Source organism: Dermacentor variabilis, chromosome 6 (genome assembly GCF_050947875.1).
Source record: "Dermacentor variabilis isolate Ectoservices chromosome 6, ASM5094787v1, whole genome shotgun sequence".
Lineage (NCBI taxonomy): Eukaryota > Metazoa > Arthropoda > Arachnida > Ixodida > Ixodidae > Dermacentor > Dermacentor variabilis.
This window is the reverse complement of record NC_134573.1, coordinates 181,018,359-181,036,460: the sequence shown is the minus strand read 5'-3', so window position 1 is coordinate 181,036,460 and position 18,102 is coordinate 181,018,359. Positions and strand designations below refer to the sequence as shown.

Below are 18,102 nucleotides of genomic sequence, written 5' to 3'. Positions count from 1 at the left end.
CCTAACATACAGCAATATAAATTTTTTCCCCTGAAGCAGTTACCACGAACACTGCGGACGTGAATCGCAGACTCTTCTTGGGAAAGTACACACATCCGGTGTGGTAAGAGAAGTGTGCCGAGGTATCATTAGGCGTTAAATGATATCCGAAATTGAACTCTGTTGTCTTTTCTAGAAGGCACAGCAAAGCTGAAAACCTTAAAGACCATAACAACGAATCAATGTAACTGCGGAGATGCGTGGGCTCATGTGCATTGGAATAACATCATGCACATTGAGAGCCCAGTAGTGACATTACAGAAGGAAATTCTCGAGTGGAGTTACTACAACTTTAACAAAAACATGAAATATGAACATGAAAAGCAGGAAAAATGCAAGGCCTATAGAGAAGCTGCGAGCCCTGCTTTTGAATTAACGCCGTTTTTTGCTTCAAATTGTTTTACATTTACTCACACATGCTAAGGAATAATATATACGTAATGCTAGTCACAGTGAACGTATCATGGGAAGGAAACGAAATTCAGTTATTGCTTGTCTTCAAGTGTCGGAGACTTTTTATTACGATAGCTGTTCATGCAGGCAATAAGCATTTACGACAAAGACTCTCACGATTAAGAAACGATTACTGAATTACGCGCATCTTTCTGAACTCCAAACTTTTCTAAGGCAAATGTTTTGACGAGGCAAGACCATTTCTTGACCTTAAGAGTTTCTATGCGCTAAAAACTCGACTACAGTCGACCATCTGCGGAGCCGGGTTGGCAGCTTCTCGTGCAAGCTCTAGCCCGTGTGCTGTTTTGAGGGAGCATGCAAGCAGCAGGCAAATAGATCCACCTATAGTTACTCAAATTCTGATTATGAATATACGTGATATAAAACCGCAAAATATAACAAATTTCGGGTTGAAGAAGGGGATACCTTATTTGCATAAACCAAATATATGGAGTAATTTTAGCTCGAAAATGTAAGCTAGAGGGACAAGTATGTTAGCTTTACTGACTTCAATCCAAGAACTTCAGTTTTTAAAGCGAAGCCTCCTGTGCATCTACTCCCCAATTTGCAAGTGCTGAATGCTGCTGTCTTGCCCGAGACATAGAGAGAGTGATTCAACAAGAGCGGACACTCCCATAGAGCCCAGCGGCCGAATTGACTGTACCGCACCAATCGGGTCGGATTAACACCTTCCGGTTTCGGTTTCGGGCGCGTGCGTTTTGAACGCCAGCTGGTATCCCGCCAAGCCGGCTCCGCTGATCGTCATGACATTTGTTTTTTTGCTTCTACTGCTGAACCCCGCGCGCCCTTGGCCTGGAATTTTATTTAGTAAAAACGATTGCGAACGATCTTTACAAGCCTCCACCGAATCTGTGTCACGTGCAATTTCATAAAGTAAACGCAAGCCGTCTTCTGAAATTATGAAACGTTTATTTTGCTGTATATAAATGCTCGTTCCGGGCTTCTTGTGCATTCATCCAAAGTTGTGGAACCAGGTAAGCAGCAGTCGTTGCCGTGCGAAGCTCCACCGGATGCCACCAGCTAAAAAAAAGGAAATTACAAGCATGAATCATTTAGGTATATTGACCTAACTGGAATATTGCGTGTAGAGGCGAAACGTGCATAAGTGGTGAATGAGCGGCATTACAGAAAAATTCACTTTTACATACATTTCGTAGCAAATAGACTCCTCCCAAACAATGCCATAAATCTGAAGCAAACATTTGATTTTCAAGCATTCATACCTTCCCGGGCATTATTTTCTGCACTTTAAGAGCAAAAATACACAGGTGACTGCGCGTTTTCAAAACAACTTGGCCTCAGTCGACGCGATGGTACGCCAAGTACACAGAGGTGGCTACAACACAAGCTCACAGCCAGACAATGTTATAGGCTCGCAGAATGCCTTCTAGTCGCACTCAAGACAGATTCGTGGGTGCAAAGCCTGTATTCAGTCACTCAGAAGACAGAAATGTCAAGTTCTTGAGGTCCACGGCGTTATATTGTACGCGTCCTACCGGCGCAAGCAACACGCTCCCGTGTTATCACTCTTTGCAATCGCTCGTCAGGTTTTCGACAAGCGTGAGTACCGAAATAAGGTATATGTTGTTGCAGGGCAATAAAAAGCCTCACGAACATGCCACCTGAAATTCAGTACACGTAAAACTCACCACGGCACACAGTCGAGCTGCTTTTCGCTAACTGTGCCAATATGCCGAGCTCGGCCAGTGTGATTAAAAAGTACTCCAAAAAGTAACGAAATTAGTTAATGTGTGGGGTCGGAGAAAGTGCCACAACTTGTCCCGGTAAGATTCAGTACACGTGAACCTCGGCCGTGGGTCACACGGCCGAGGTGCTTTTCGTCACAAAGCCAAGTGTGGCAAGGGTGCCCCAAAACTACCGAAATAAGTTATAATAATGCTTGGGCTCATAGAAAGTGTGGCAAACATCTCCCTCTACAATTAACTCAAATTAACTAGGCCTGGACAGCGGAGCTGTTTTTCGATAACTGCGCCACTGTATAGGTTTAGTGTTGTGCAGTAAGCCTAAATGTGCTTGAAGTGCGTCGCAGACAGTCATACAAAATTCCTCAGCTTGCTGAGGAATTTTCCAGCAGTGCAGCGGTGCCGTGTCGAATTGCAGATGAAACGCAAGAGAACGCCGGGAGCCCGACAAACGGGCTACATCCAAAAGAGACGGGTCACCGAGCTTCACATGCGCTGCCGGCCCCGCTCCCTTCGGTGGCATGTCTGGCGAATGATGCATGCATGTGGCGCGTCTGGCTTGCCGCTAGCTTGTTGCTAGGTGATGCAAGAAAGATAAGTCGAGAAGTGGCAAACATCTCCCTCTACAAATAACTCAAATTAACTAGGCCTGGACAGCGGAGCTGTTTTTCGATAACTGCGCCACTGTAGTATAAAAAAAATAAAACGTCTGTAAGTTCATTTCACATTCTCTTTTTTCCCTATGCTCGTGCGAATTAACGGATGGTATTGACACTAGGCGTGACGTGTTCCCTGTTGCCAGTTTTCGCAGAGTGTCCGCTCTTGTTGAATTTCTTTCTCTATGACCGAGATATAACAATTTCATGCAGCGTGTATTCGCCAGTGGGTATGTGCCGCTCTTGAACGAACCTCTTCGACGCGAACTTGGGTCACTGGGAACGTTCCACTGGGTATGTGCAATTGAGCATGTGGCACTGGGTATGCCAAAAATTCCTGGGCAATCCTCAAGAATCTCTCTGCCTCTGGGTATGTGTTCGAACAGACAAGCAGAAAAAAAGAGGCAAGAGGTGAAGGAGTCGGCAATAGAAAAACGGAAGTCGGCTATAAAGAAGTGAGGAAGTCGGTATCAAAAGCAGCCGAGCGCGGAGAAAAATTAAAGGGAGCACATTGAGAACCACAGCATGAAATGAGCGAGGAGCTTTGTCCTATACACAGGGGTGAAGAATAACTGTGTGTGGCTGTGCGTGGCTGTGGGCGCGTGCATAGGTGCACGCTCGTGTGTGAACGGATGGCGACAGAAAATACGAACACTGGAGGGAATCTCTTTTAATAATAGTGACATGTAGTTTCACACATTACAGTAGTAACATTTTCTATACACCACAGCATTAATTCCCAACAGAATGAACACGCCGCTTGGAAGTCACATGACAATACAAAGCTTCAAAAAAGAGTCTTAAGTCGTTTTGGCGGTGGCTGTCGTCTTCACCGTCGGCGATAATGGCACAAGACTGGAAAAGATGTGAAAGAAAAATGAATTTAGGAAGACATCTTTTTAGAATACAGCAGGAAACAACTTACTGCAATGATAAATGATGCATAATTACAGAATTAAAAATATCCGCGGTTACTTAATCACTTCTTATGAGTTCTGGATGCGAAAGCATTAATGAGCACTTTAACACCGCTGAGTGGTCCTTCCAGTTTCGAATTTCTCGCGGGCAAGCGAGTGCGTTGAGATGCTTGGCGCGTTTTAATTTAGCCTCACCGAGGCGCAGTTAGAATGCAGGCGAGATCTTCCGCGGACAAGGAATGTGCTGATAACACAGGATTACGGCAGCGACAGCGAGGGTGACGTACGGTCGCGGCGATGCCCTCTCCCTTCCCGCAACACCTGGCGCGCTCGCGTTCTGCATCGGGCGCTGTGCTGCGTCGAGGCGCGCACGTGCCACAGTGCTACAGCCAATGGGAACTCCGTCGAGGCTCAATCGTGATGTGGCGCCGTAGCCAATGGAAATTTAGGCTGCCACAGACACCGGACGCCAGCTTTTTGGCGCAATGAACCATTTGACGCTCCCGCATCAAAACAAGTGGCCAAAGCATTTCGCTTGTAAGTTCCGTTTTCCAGTAGCAAGCCTTCTTCTTTAATTATATGTCAAAGATCACGATTGTCTGGTACCTTCTCTCACTAACAGTCCTAGCATAAACTTTTATTTTCCTTTTTGCGAACAGGCAAGGTTTATCTTTCAGGAACGTTCACTTATGGTGATGCTGTCAGTAATTATACCGGCTGCTATCTCTGCCAGTATTAAGTTAGCGTAACTGACCATTTTGTTACTTTTTATTCTCTTTGGAGTTTTGCTTTTCAGCAAAGATAATCATATGAAGCAGTTAAGAGCATTACCACCAACGATGGTTGCAATTATTGAATTGCAGTTTGCAGTGGCTTAGTACACATGCTTGTACACTATGGAAAGTTGGTCGTTTCTAATCAATGTAGCGCGTAACGGCTACTTATCGGCCTTAATAACGTTCCTAATAAGTTGATAAGCAAACTACAGTAACCAACAAACACACAGACTATTCTATCGAGCATTTAAGCCCCATAGATTCGATGCTATAGCATTTTCACTTTCTACAAAGTAATCTCCAGATTACATTTCGTAGAATATCTTGCGAGCTTACTATTTCAGTTGAGTGTCAGGTGCCATCATTGCCTTTCGTCTGCAATAAGAAAGACGAGTTACAAATTGCATCCGACCTTTATAAAATTCGTCACTGATTTTTATTTTTGGAACTTACAGACGTATCTGCCGCAGCCGCCTAAAGAAAAAAATAGAAATAGTAAACATCAGTCATGTACTACACTATAAATTATTTGTAGTGTAAGCAAACCAGTTTCGTGGTAAAAGAATGGCGCCTTGTTGCTACCACCAGAAAAGCAGCCAAGTTCGTATGGCTTTCCTTTTCATCACATTATCAGACGTGCTAGTGCCGCCTTTGGCTTCTGCAGCATCATCCACAAAGAGTGACGTATTTCTCTAGCTTTATGTTTTCACAAGCGATATCTAAGATGTTTGACGAAGCCAAAAAATCTGTGAACTAATCTCTTCTCAGTGATCCCCCATATGCAATTTAAGACAGTGCACTCTTGACAATCGCGCGTTTTCTTGCTGCGGATACATGCTGATTCTTATGCGTACTTGCAGCCTTATTTACGCAACTGAGCTGCCCAAGGAAGCAGAATCAATGGCATTTTTATATGCATGAAAACTGCACTGATCTGTTAAGTCTTCATCCCTTTCCAGTAGAGCAAACACCTTCAGTAATGCCAAGGTCTCAGGTTACAGAAATTTCAGACACCTCTGAATGCATATTGCAGCTGTTCCTGCAGTGACGACCCAAACACTCTTGAGACTACGGAACACGGATAGTGATAAGGAATCTTTCAGTCTATGTGGCACGCTAAGTTCTAAGTACATCAGTCGCAGCCCAAACCAACACTGCGCATTGAGTTAAAATCGCTACGAACACTTATACTGCTAACGCGCAGGCATTTGTGGATCTTAACAGTCGCGGTACCGCGTGTGAATATATGTACTCACTCTGCATCCTCGCTTCTGAGGCGCTCGTCTTCGTTGAGGATTAATGGCGCGGCGATGCCCCTGAAAGGGCAGTAACGCGTTACTCGAGCTGCTTTACATGTAAATGAATGCACAGAACTTTGCAACATTGCAGGCGGGCACGAACACGCACTGTCACGCCTCTTTGAAAGTCGTGTAATAGCGGCTCTTTGGTATTTGGCCACCCTGAGCACTCTGCTAGTGGTCGCTGCGTTCTTATTATAAACGTAAGGGTACCGCTCAGGAATTGTATTTACCTAGCGCAGAAGCATCTAAACATTTACTGTCGTGGTTGGAACTGGTTTACACATACCAGACCATGAATAACGAAATCATGCAGGTCAATATCGTTCTTGTCAACACATTCGCACACAGAATTTTTCTGTTGTGAAAACAGCGAAAGTCTCGTAACATTACTGCTGCGTAACAATTCATGTCGCAACAAAAATTCACGCTGGCTGTCTTCGCACTCGTTCGTCGCCGACCAACATTGCGCGCCTTCTGGATCTTATAAGTTGCGTACCTATATTAGGTCGGCCCTTTTAATTTGATTCTTGAAAATAAGGTCGAACAGTGTTCAGAAGTGTACTTGATCTCGTGTATTCGCGCTCACTGAGCCACACCTGTTATAAAGCAATAAACTACTAGAATATGCAGAACTCGAAAGGCATTTGAAAAACAATATTGCGCTGATTAAGCTTTAAACGTTTAAGCTTTTGAATACTGTCACAAAATCCATGAGCAGCTATTGATAATCTGTAAAAAACTTACTTCTTGCGCGCTCTTTGCCTCTTGTGGATTTGGCTGCAACATAAAAAGCAACGGTTAGATTCTCACCTCGGTTTATTGAAAATTTGGACGATACACAGTACTTACAGGTCTTCAAATTTTGTGCTTCAGGATGTAAGAATAAATCAGGACTTAGATGTACTATATTGCGGGGACAACGCTATGAAAGTGCATTTGCAAAAGAATATAAATGCAAGCTTATTTAAACGAAAGAAAACAACCAGCGTGTGATGGCTGACACTGGTTTTACATAGCATGACGTTTAATGGATCTACTCTATAAAGAAAGACCTTTATTTAACTGAGGATCTAGCCTGAACAATAAGGTATATAAAAATACCGGAAGTAATATTCTCACGCGTAGGGCTCAGAAGCATTGTCAAGTTCAATTTTTAGAGCGAAAGCTGTATATGGCTAACCTTCCGTGGTTTTCGGGCGTCCAGCAACAGAAACGGACTGAGCGATTTCTAACAAATCCACACACAATGGGTTTCATTGTTTGCTTTGTGTGTGGTCGCGTGCGGGTGCAGTGCGGTGGCGCAGATGTCAAAATGCGGGAGATTAGAAGGCGCGCCGTGAAAAATAGCGTCACGTCAAGGTTATCGCAGTATATAAGCAGGAGAGGTATCGGCACTTAAAACGGCGGACTCATATATTTAGAACACCCGAAGAACAACATATGTACGAAGAGCATCGGAGGAAGGAGCAGCGAGAATGTAAACGGCGCCGGTGCGAAACGACCCCTGACGAACAGCGTTCCCACGATGCTCAACGAACAAATGACAACCATTCCACTCTGTGAAGATGGAATGACAGCGAAATCACTTTGCTTTTCGTTTGAGAGCTTTGACTGTCGTGAGCTTTCGCTGCCATTCCATCTTCGCATAGTGGAATGACTGTCACTTTTAGTTTTTTTATTCTGATGTCCTTCGCTTCTTCCTTGGAGTAAAAATTAATTGATTGATTGATTGATTCATTGATTCCTTGACTAATCAAAACAGAATGCAAACTTAGAAGAAACTCACTCGGGTCGTACAGGTTCTCCTTCGTAAGTGTAGCTCTCCATGGTGTAGAGATACTTGGAAGCGGTCAGTGATATATAAATTCCGTACACGTAGATGCCGACGAGGATAATAAGCGAGAGCCAGTAACCGTTCTAGAGGAAAGAGATATTGAGATTGAGATTTTATTGCACATTCGTTTTATAAACAATCTAACCGCAAATCTATTGCAAGAGAAGGTCCCAAGGAACAATTTGTTAGGGGGACTTCCTGTACTTGTACAAAATACTTGTACAGCCGTCTCTCGTACACAGTGCATCGATGCCTTGCGCAAACGTTAAGCGCGCAAGGGGAGCGAGGCTTCCGAGCGATGCATCAGCGATCTTGGCAGACATGCAGTCACACATGCGGAAGAACAACTCACAAAAGTAGATAAACATTTTGAAGTACTGGCTAGCCTGTCTGAGACTCGTTCAGCATTTTCTACAGTTCCATCTGTCGGCAGTGATTCAATAGGAGTCGATAAGTCGAAATGCTTGTTAGATGCCATACGAACTCCTAAGCGATTCGGCTGGCACCAGAATGCGGCGTGCTAGAGACAGTAGAAGTGGAGCTTTTCGCTTTGATGACGCGCTTCTTTGAGGGTGCATCCTGTCACTTGCTGCTGCTTTATCTGTGAGAGGGGCGACTGGTTACTCAGCCGGCTGAGCTGCTAAACTCGTTGCCCACTGTAAACGCGCTTTGATAGTTACACGATAGATACACAAAAATGAGCCCCGTATTTTTTAAAAAATACTTAAGCAACGAGAAGAAAGTAAGATGAAACCTATAGCGATAGCTATTGGACACGAGTTCTGCCGTTTTCGTTACAAAGTGTGGCTGCCGCTTTAGACGATTTTCGTTATTTTAACTTTTATTCTCTTACCATTCACAAACACTTCCCTGAAAAATCTAGCACAGCTGGCTACGATGCCATCATTCTTTGGAAATAATTCCCCGCAGGTTTATAGTTCCTGTTTACTTACGACAAAGTCAATCATTCTGTTGCATATAATGTTAAATCCGTCCGAAAATATGTCCACAATACTGCTGCAGGCTCCAATGTTGCCAAACTGAAACGTGGCCACAAAGGAATGGTCACTAAACGCACTGGACAACTGCAGGATATATATATATATATATATATATATATATATATATATATATATATATATATATATATATATATCAGCATTTTTTTTTCATGCTTGGCACAAAACTTAACGAAAGTTAGACTATAAGTGATGACAAATAATGTACACGTCATCGATAAAGAATTGAAATCTGCTCACATAGTCGCGCCTAAAATATCAGGTAAACATGATTTAATGCCGTTTAGGGACTGCCTGAATCTACTATTCAAGAAACTGTGAGTCACTTACCTCGTCGATATAAGACGAGATATTATTTTTGAGGTCGTCGCAATTTTCAATTGTGAAGTCGAGGAAGGTCTGTCCAGGTCACCACCGCAGACAGAAAATAGGAAGTAAATCAGCACAGTTTGTGAAATCCTTCACGCTGATTAACCGAAGCTAATTGACCTCACCTGCTTTATAAGGTTTTCGAAACGACTTCTGTTTCCCGTAATATACTCATAAAGCTTCTCGTCATTCTTGAGCATAGCCTGAAATCACAATAAACTTTGTTGAGGTTCCACCAAATAGCTTTTTGATTGCGTTCGCAAGAAGTTGAACCGAAGCAATGGTAATGAAATAGTTTTGTACATGCAGTAGTGCAATGCAACGCTCACGAAGCAGCGGATGCGCCTCATTCTTACTTACGGTCATGTTCGTGTAAGCCTCTCCGTTGTTTGAGTACTGAACACCACAGGAAGCAAAGAAAAGTAGGAATGAGTAACGCACGTTCAATATAGTTCTCTTTTTTATGTCAAAGCGCTGCGTGTGCGTCAAATGTGCCTTTCTGTTGTCATTCAGCTTAATTTTTTTTTAATATCTGGGGTTTCACGTGCCAAAAGCACTTTCTGATTATGAGGCACGCCGTAGTGGAGGACTCCGGAAATTTTGACCACCTGGGGTTCTTTAACGTGCACCTAAATCTAAGCACACGGGTGTTTTCGCATTTCGCCCCCATCGAAATGCGGCCGCCGTGGCCGGGATTCGATCCCGCGACCTCGTGCTCAGCAGCCCAACACCATAGCCACTGAGCAACCACGGCGGGTAGTCATTCAGCTTGCGCTACAACAAAATACGAGAGGCTCAGTGGCGCATAATTGTGGCATGTGGAAGCGATGCAGGCAAAGTGCAAACTCTCAACCGTTTATTCTTGTGTACCAGATATACCTTTCTTTTAAAGGAAGAGGGTGCGCACTATTTCTTTCTTAAAACACATTCATATGCGAAAATTGCGTCTTGAGAAATGTGTCATAGTCATGTAGGGAATATTTTACTTCTCATAGCTAGTGATGCCGTGCTTCAGCACATTTTATTCTAGCATTATAGCTCAGGTGATCTGATCATCTACTACTAGAGGACATGATTGAAGCGCACACTCGGGAAGATCATGGAACGTTTAACTAGTCTCTCACCTATAACTATATAAGCGTGCCATAATTTTGTCTGAAATAAAAACAATGATGACATTGCCACTGCGCTTTCTCTGTGGTTGCATAAAAGCAAGTGCAGAATGAAGAATAAATAGCCTCGCTTTCCTTTTTATATCCTTCATGTTTTGTTGGTTATGCTTTTGTTTTCCCGTTTAAAAGTCGTCATCGCTGTTGCCTCACCAGCTACTCCCGCTTTTAGGCTTACTAGTCGCGCTCGTGAGTGATGTTGCAGCCACACGCTAGAAAAAAAAGTATGTGGACCACGTGTTGCGCTAGCAGACCATCAAAGTCGTGCTTTGAAGTGGCGCTTAACATTGTTATTGCGCTTGCGTGCGCTGTGAGTATTTCAGTTTTATTTTTTTCTTTTACTTCTTTTCCCGCCTTTTCATTATTGTTTTGGACATCCGCGATTCTCGCTTTGTTCTAGCATTCTTTATTCATCTCCGAGCCTAATATGGTGACCTTCCATTTTGTTTGCCATCAAGGGATTACCACTTACGCCCTCTGCAATTGCACTCTCGCCCCGAGTGGCCTTCGTGATTGCGATGCTGGGAGGTTGATCGCTCTCGTAGAACCTGTTCTCCGAACTAGATATGCGTATATCACGGGCCGTAATCACAAACCATTTCGTTCGTACGTGCTGTGTACTACTGACGGGTCACATTCGCTACTGATATGTTCGGAATCAGTTCTCATGGCATCACGCTCTTACGAACAGTTCTAGCGTAGAAACATCTTCACGCTAGAATTGTTTGTAATTTCTGCTCGTTCGGTCGCCTGCTATACCGGTAATTGTCGGGAGGCCCGACGCAGCAGCATAGCAGACAGACGACTGAATGAGCCGGAGTGATTGCCAAAATGTCGCGATGTCCTGCTCCCACGTGACCACCTTCTGCGTCATGACGTGATTGCAGTCACCTCCTGGGAAACGAAAGCAAAACTGGCTGCGGGAACGCTATTAGATTACATTATTCTTTTGGGCGCTTTGGTGCTTGACACTATTGTTCGTAAGCTTTAGAAATCTAGGGCCCTCATTTAAGGCAAGAAAAAGTCGAAAATATATCAGTGCATGCCCTAAAACTTCACGAAATGCACGTGATCAACAACAGTACGCGACACACTAAAGCGCACTCATAGGGACGCGTCATCGTAGAGTTACGATGCGACGCTGAATGGTGCAATACTAGGAGAATGCCTGCAAAATTGAGAGTAGAAAAAATTGAGAGGCAGACATAGACAAAGAGACAGGAAGGTGGCTGGATCCACCTTCCTGTCTGATCCAGCCATCTTCCTGTCTCTGTCTATGTCTGCCTCTCGATTTTTTCTACTCTCAAGTTTGCTGGCATTCTCGTAGTATAACCATGTACCAACTAGCCCAACAAGCCACTCTCATGAAGTGTCTAAATTATTTGGGTGTAAGACAGCAGAAACAACAGAGAGAGAGAGAGAGAGAGAGAGAGATTTACAGAAAGGAAGCGTGGTCGGCCTGAGCTGTGAGCAGCAGTTACTGGCTCTGTCCTGCTACTCTACACTTCGGAAAAGGGACGGGAAGCAAAAGGGCTGATGAATGAGGATGATGGTATGAAGAAGAGGTGCGATATACAAGTTCACAGCGTTGTGGCATCTCTAGAGCCGTGCGTCCATCCAAGTGGCTCGGAGAAAATCTAAAGCGGCACTTGCCTTCAGGGCTGCGATTTTTGCATTAAGTCAAGGACCTAAAAGAACCTCGTCTGATAGCGGCCTCTTATCGACGTTTGCAATTTATTGCAAACAATTTATTGATTTCATTTGTAGCACCTTTATTTTCTTAGGATAACAAAATTCCAACAAGTGCGACGTTCTGATGTGCAAATCAGTCGAGCACGAAACAGCAGAAATAGTTGATACATTTGATTTGTAACGTGTTTCTATAAAAAAATAAAAACACGGCATTTATGAATGTGGGGAAGTTACATATAAAATCGATCACCTAGTTGTGCTGTTTTTTGTCCAACTGATGTACGGATTTGAAGATCACGCTTGTCGTAACGTTGTAGTTAATTGGAGACGGCCGCATAATGCCTGGGGATGCTCAGTAGAATGTTAAAATACACAGGACACAAATCTGCTTTTTCCCACATAGTTTGTCTTGGACGCGAAATGAGAGAAACTAGTGGCGCCAGCTTACTTGAAAATAGGGAGCAGAATGCGAAGCGGGTGAATATTAGGTATTTCGAATGCAATCACCGCAGCCGCATTCTCTGACGGCATCGATTTTGTGCGCCTGCTCGATTTGTCGGCTTTCGGAGCTCGAATGGGCCTAACGCCAGAATTATGTTCTCGTCTAAAGCGTACACAGTGGTGATATGCTGTTCCTTTTGGTTGCCAATAGCGACAAGGTTTTTCGCTGTAATCATACAACGGCCCCATACAATGAAAGCGTATTCAGGGACGGCGATATAGACTTACCAGCAGGTCCGTTTTGTTGAATAAGTCCCAGAATTCCTTAACTATATTCCAGCGAATTGTTAGTTGTTGTACAAGAACTCGTATATCTATTTTGTAGTGATGAACAAGGTCCGTTTGGAATTCCACGATTTTCTGTAAGAAGCCAAAAATTAACGAAAAAGGCAAGGGCTCAATTTGACGAAGAGGATAGTCTTGTTTGGGTAGACTGAAACTGTGGCTTAAGCTTAGGTGTATGAAAATAATGGTATGCATGAGTTCTGTACTTCAGATAAAGCACGCGGTTTAGGCAAATACAGATAATTTTTCAAGTTAAATTGAGTATGCTTCATATATAAATTGTTCACGAGCCTCCGGTTCCATCAGGTTACTTTTCCAAGCACATACTACTGGCGTAGTTATAGAGGAAGATAAAATAGACAATTTAGCAGACAGAAGACGAACTCTCGGCTCTCAGAGCAGAGACCACCCGATAGAAATAAGCAAGCACTATTTCACAATTGTAGCTTACGCGCAACTAAGTACCTTCTTAGCAGCCACGAGTCTCTTTCTTTCTGACGGAGGAATTTAGCCTAACCGTAAGCATTATCCGTTTGCAACAGAACACTGGGGCACCGTAAAAGACACATGGGGAAAGTTATGTGCTGAATATATATGTTTCCTGGGTATTCTTTTTCGGAAAGCCTCAACTATACATTTCATAACAGTGCTGTCTTTTACACAAATGTAGTAGAACTTCTAACATTTATTAGTTGTACATAGCTCTAAACTTGTGTTATACTGGTAAATAATAATATTTGGGGTTTTACGTGCCAAAACCACTTTCTGATTATGAGGCACGCCGTAGTGGAGGACTCCGGAAATTTTGACCACCCGGGGTTCTTTAACGTGCACCTAAATCTAAGCACACGGGTGTTTTCGCATTTCGCCCCCATCGAAATGCGGCCGCCGTGGCCGGGATTCGATCCCGCGACCTCGTGCTCAGCAGCCCAACACCATAGCCACTGAGCAACCACGGCGGGTGTATACTGGTAAACAGACCAGAGTTCAACAGTGTAGAACAACGTATTACTTAAGGAATCAAAATGTGCCCTTAGAGTTGGTTGAAATTGGATGAAAGTTTGATGAAATTATGAAATTATGAATGGACTGATGACAACAGGAAAAAGAAAGAAACAAAAGAAAGACCATGCATTTAGTATTACTGCACTGGATCCAACAGTTCTTTGTCACCCAATACGGAAACCGGCCGCTCAATATAACATTGTTACGTTTGCGCTGTTCAGATGTGGCGTGATCGCCAAGGAACTCTCATTTGGCTACAGAGGTTTGATTTAGCCGCTACGAGACGTCGAATATTGGTATTGTAGAATATCGCTAATTCTTTGCCCGTTGGCCACTTAGGATATCGAGAGTACGACTGAGGCGGCGCTTGACAGCCGCGGGGGCCGTCGCCAGGGTGAACGCGCCGGCAAGTTGGCTTCGTCAGGGCCTTGACGAAACAAGTCGCCTCGTCGAAACGTCACCTTTGGGCTGTGCCTTCTCTTCGCTCGCAGTTGATCAACTTGTCCCATGCATATGTACACGCATACACGCGCAGCACATGTACACCGGATGTTTCACTTTATTTGAACGAAAGTAAAGATGGATTGGTGCACGAGAGTCGAAGGAGGCGAATTACATTGTCCGTCTTGAGCTACTCAGGGAATTTTCGGAGGAGCGATTAGTCGGTAATTAGGTAAGTTTAAATACGCGAAATTCGAAGTATTAGCTTTGAGGCACAAGTCATATCTTGAAAGCTTAGAGCACAGAGAAAAACGCCAAATAATGTTGTCATTATGACGTTGTCTGTTACGGGTTCTTTTTTTCCAGTGCTCTGAAGAAAGCCCGCGAAGTATCAAAAATAACTGACGTCATTGCACGCTTGCACGTCTGGATTGTAGCGCTCTCTGTTGTCATTGCAAAGAATGAAGACCGAATGCCTGTTGAAATCCTAGGAGCCTATAGTTTGCTACTAAGACAACTGGAAGGAACTCTGGCTCCGCGATCGCTCAATTAGCATAGAACGGTGGTTAGTAGATAAATTTGTGGGAGATTCCTGCTTGTAGCTTTCAGACGGTCTTGTGTCTTTATTTACAGCACTTCATGTGTGTTTATTGGCATGAATTTTCAAGAAATGCTATTTTTCTAGCGCAGTGCGCCTATTTCAGTCAGCACATGCCAAATTATTGCGAATTATTGCATTTGTTATGAATATGTTGATGAAAATGATCAATAGCGATCAATAATTTCTATCGTACATACTAGAAAAAGCGTAAAGTTAGAGTTGAAGTTGAATATCTAGTCACAAAGCCATCTGAAGCCAGAAAAAAACCACAACAATGTTTTGACAAACTCTTGTACTAATTAACCATCATTCCCGTGCTGTTTCAAACAACATGCTGGGAGCCCCAAGAGCTCCAAAGGTTCCAAAGTAGCAACCTCTGCAGCAAACTCTTATGCCAACGATTGTGTTTGAATCCGTGTTCAGCGCCGGCTTATATCTTGTAACTGAGGGCACATAGGTAGATCGCAGTCATTACCAGAAACGTGACGGCGTACGTTGGACTCTGCGACTGATTTTTCTTTCTTTTTTTTTTTGTTAGCGTACTGCGCGCTTCGTGCTCAAGAAAACGATTGAGAGCGCTGCCAGTCAGACCCGTAAGAGCGCAGGGACGTCATTTTTTAAACATATTTCGCAGTTTGACGTAAAGTTCTGCGGAAACCCGCAAGGGGCAGAGAAGTAATTAATAAGGGGAATTCAGATATCCACCCATTCGTAGCAATTGCAACAAAGGAAACCCATGCGGGTTCCTCGAAAGAAAAGCCTCAAAGTTGAAGAAAATTTTGTCGTGGTGAATTTTTCTTCAATGCGAGGATTTTCATTCGAGGAACCCGTATGGGTTTCAATTGTAGCAATTGCTGCGAACGGGTGGATGCTTGATTTTCCCTTTATTAAATAAATCGCAGTGTTACTTCAGAGCGCAAAATAGAAAAAACCATAAGAATACTTTCATGACAATCACTTCATTGAGTGTACCTGAGCATGCTATACAACTTTTAAAAAGCGACTTGTGCCCTAAAACAAATGTTTAAATAGTTTGCATTATCAAATGTAACTGTATAATAGTAAACTGTTGGACTAGTTGGTTCGACATATCTTGGAAAGGAGAGTACATAAGTGGTTCGGAAAGGTAGACAATACAGGGAAAGATGCTAATTTGCAAATGAGTTTATTCAGAGAAAACAGACCACCAGGAGCGATTTGTGCATGCGCTGACATCGAATTATATTGAACAATATTTAAAATTTAAGGAGATCGCTTAACAAACGAGCAGTCATCAGTACGTCAATAACGACAAAACAATGAAATCGGGGAAGGAGGAAGATGGGCGCGTAGAAACTTCAGTCTTGAGCGAGAAAAGTTAATTTCTTTTCGATTGACGGTGCACCCGTACACAAATCAGCGTGGGCATTTGTCTGACCACCCTCGAGAATTCCTCTTTCAAGTCTGCCGTTGGATCTGCTTGCGATCTTTTTTTTTTTCTTTCGAAAAGTGCTGTACAGCCAGATTCCTTACAGTGCACAGGAAGATGCGCTGCCTTGCTCAGGGCTTTTAAACATGATGAGTTTTCTCTTTGCCTGTCCTCTAAACAGCGCCCCGTCTGCCCGATATAAGATTTCCCACATTTGAATAGTATCTTATATACCACTTCAGTAGCCAGCCGACGTGGGACTTAACATGTTTCTTTTCGCAGGTCGTGTTCTTTTTCTTTTGGCCGTTTGTGAGGGCGCACAGCCGAGAAAGCTGGTGGTCGACGACGTGTTTATAGACACGTGGGCGGTTGTCATTTTGTCTGTTCCGTATAATGCCAATAGCACTGCAGTAGGTGAGCGAGTGTTGCATTCTTTTAAACGATGTTCGCTGTCGTTATAATTCGCGCTAGAACTTCCACACAATGGCGCACTGTTTTTTTTAATTTAGCGCTGTACTATAATTGTGACGAACACCTTTGTTGGGAATATATGCCGCGTTCTAAGAAGGCCGTTCTGCCCTTTCACTCCTCTCACACCAAACTGTATAGCTTCGTCCTACCTCAAGTATTTCCTGACGAAGTCATGGATACACATGGTTGGCCATAGTTTTGACCCTCAAATGTCTAGTCTGAGAGTCTCGGGATACCCTACGAGTGTGCTAGTTGCAGTGGGATCTAGGCTTTAAAAAAAAAAAAAAAAAGCTTCAGGTGTTACCCAATGCAACGCCACGCCAGAGGCCAAATAAGTATGTCGTGATGCTATCATCATCATCATCATGATCATCGTCATCATCATCATCATCATCATCTTTTATGTCCACTGCAGTATGAAGGCCTCTCCCTGCGATATCCAATTAGCCATATGTCTACACAATTTCGCACAGCCTAAATAGGATCGGGCAAAAACACGGCGTCGACCTAGTATTCACAGCCCCCGACAAGCTTTCTCGGCTGTGCCCCCTCGCAAACGGCCGAAAGAAGAACAAGGCCTGTGAAAAGAAACACGTTAAGCCCCTACCGCTGAAGTTATACCGCTGAAGTTATACATAAGAAACCACTCAATGTAAGAAAGTTTATATCTGACAGACTGGGCGCTTTCTACCTGACGGGCTAAGAGAGCATTGCTTATCATTAAAGGCCCTGATCAACGTAGCGCACCTTCCTGCCCACTGTAGCGAATATGTCTGTACAGCGCTTAAAAAAACCTAGATCGTAAGAAGATCCAAAGGCAGACTTGAAAGAGAAATCCTCGAGGCTCGTCAGGTAAAACGCTCGCGCTGACCTGTGTAGTAGTGCACCGCCACTGCATCTGGTGGAGAAGAAATTAACGTTCCTCCCTCATGACTGAAGTTTCTGCGTGCCCCTTCTTCCTCCTCCTCTGATGCGTTTTTTAAAACGAAGCTTGTATTGGCTCACAAGTTTCGGTGGCATTGTGCCCACGCAAAAAAAAAAAAAAAAAAGAAACCAGTTGCTCGCGCAACTGAACAGCTGCGTGAAAGCGCGGTTTGATAAGTTGACAGCTGCGCCGGCGCCGGAGCGTGTCATTAGCAAGAATTTCAGCTGCACAGTCGCGCGCTCACACCACGCGCGCAATGAATCAGAGCCGTTTCGCTTCCGTCGGTGAGGGAAAGGACAAGAACGGGTGTCGTACGTGCTGCCGCCGACTTCGTTCAGTTCATTCTCGCAAAACGGATGGTACGGCCATGCGTTGCGCGTTCCCCCGAGGAAATGGCCGCCTTCGACGAGCGGCGCCGAGAACTCGCCCGTGAAAGGACTCGGCGTTAGTGCGCCGATCCAGCTTTTAGAGCCGCCCGAGCCCAGGCAAGCCAACAGCAACGAGATGTTCCCGAGC

The 18,102-nt window shown here is 44.1% G+C and overlaps 1 protein-coding gene and 1 long non-coding RNA gene across 2 annotated transcripts in view; one reads left to right on the top strand and one right to left on the bottom strand.

The window, feature by feature from the left end:
• Positions 1-18,102, top strand: part of LOC142584459 (uncharacterized) — a 292,894-nt gene that overhangs the window by 201,775 nt on the left and 73,017 nt on the right. The window lies entirely within an intron of this gene.
• Positions 5,821-7,777, bottom strand: LOC142584458 (uncharacterized). The gene is made up of 3 exons (XR_012828796.1): positions 7,653-7,777; positions 6,611-6,643; positions 5,821-5,881 (listed from the first exon to the last, which is right to left on the bottom strand). It is a non-coding gene; the product is annotated as an uncharacterized LOC142584458 (long non-coding RNA).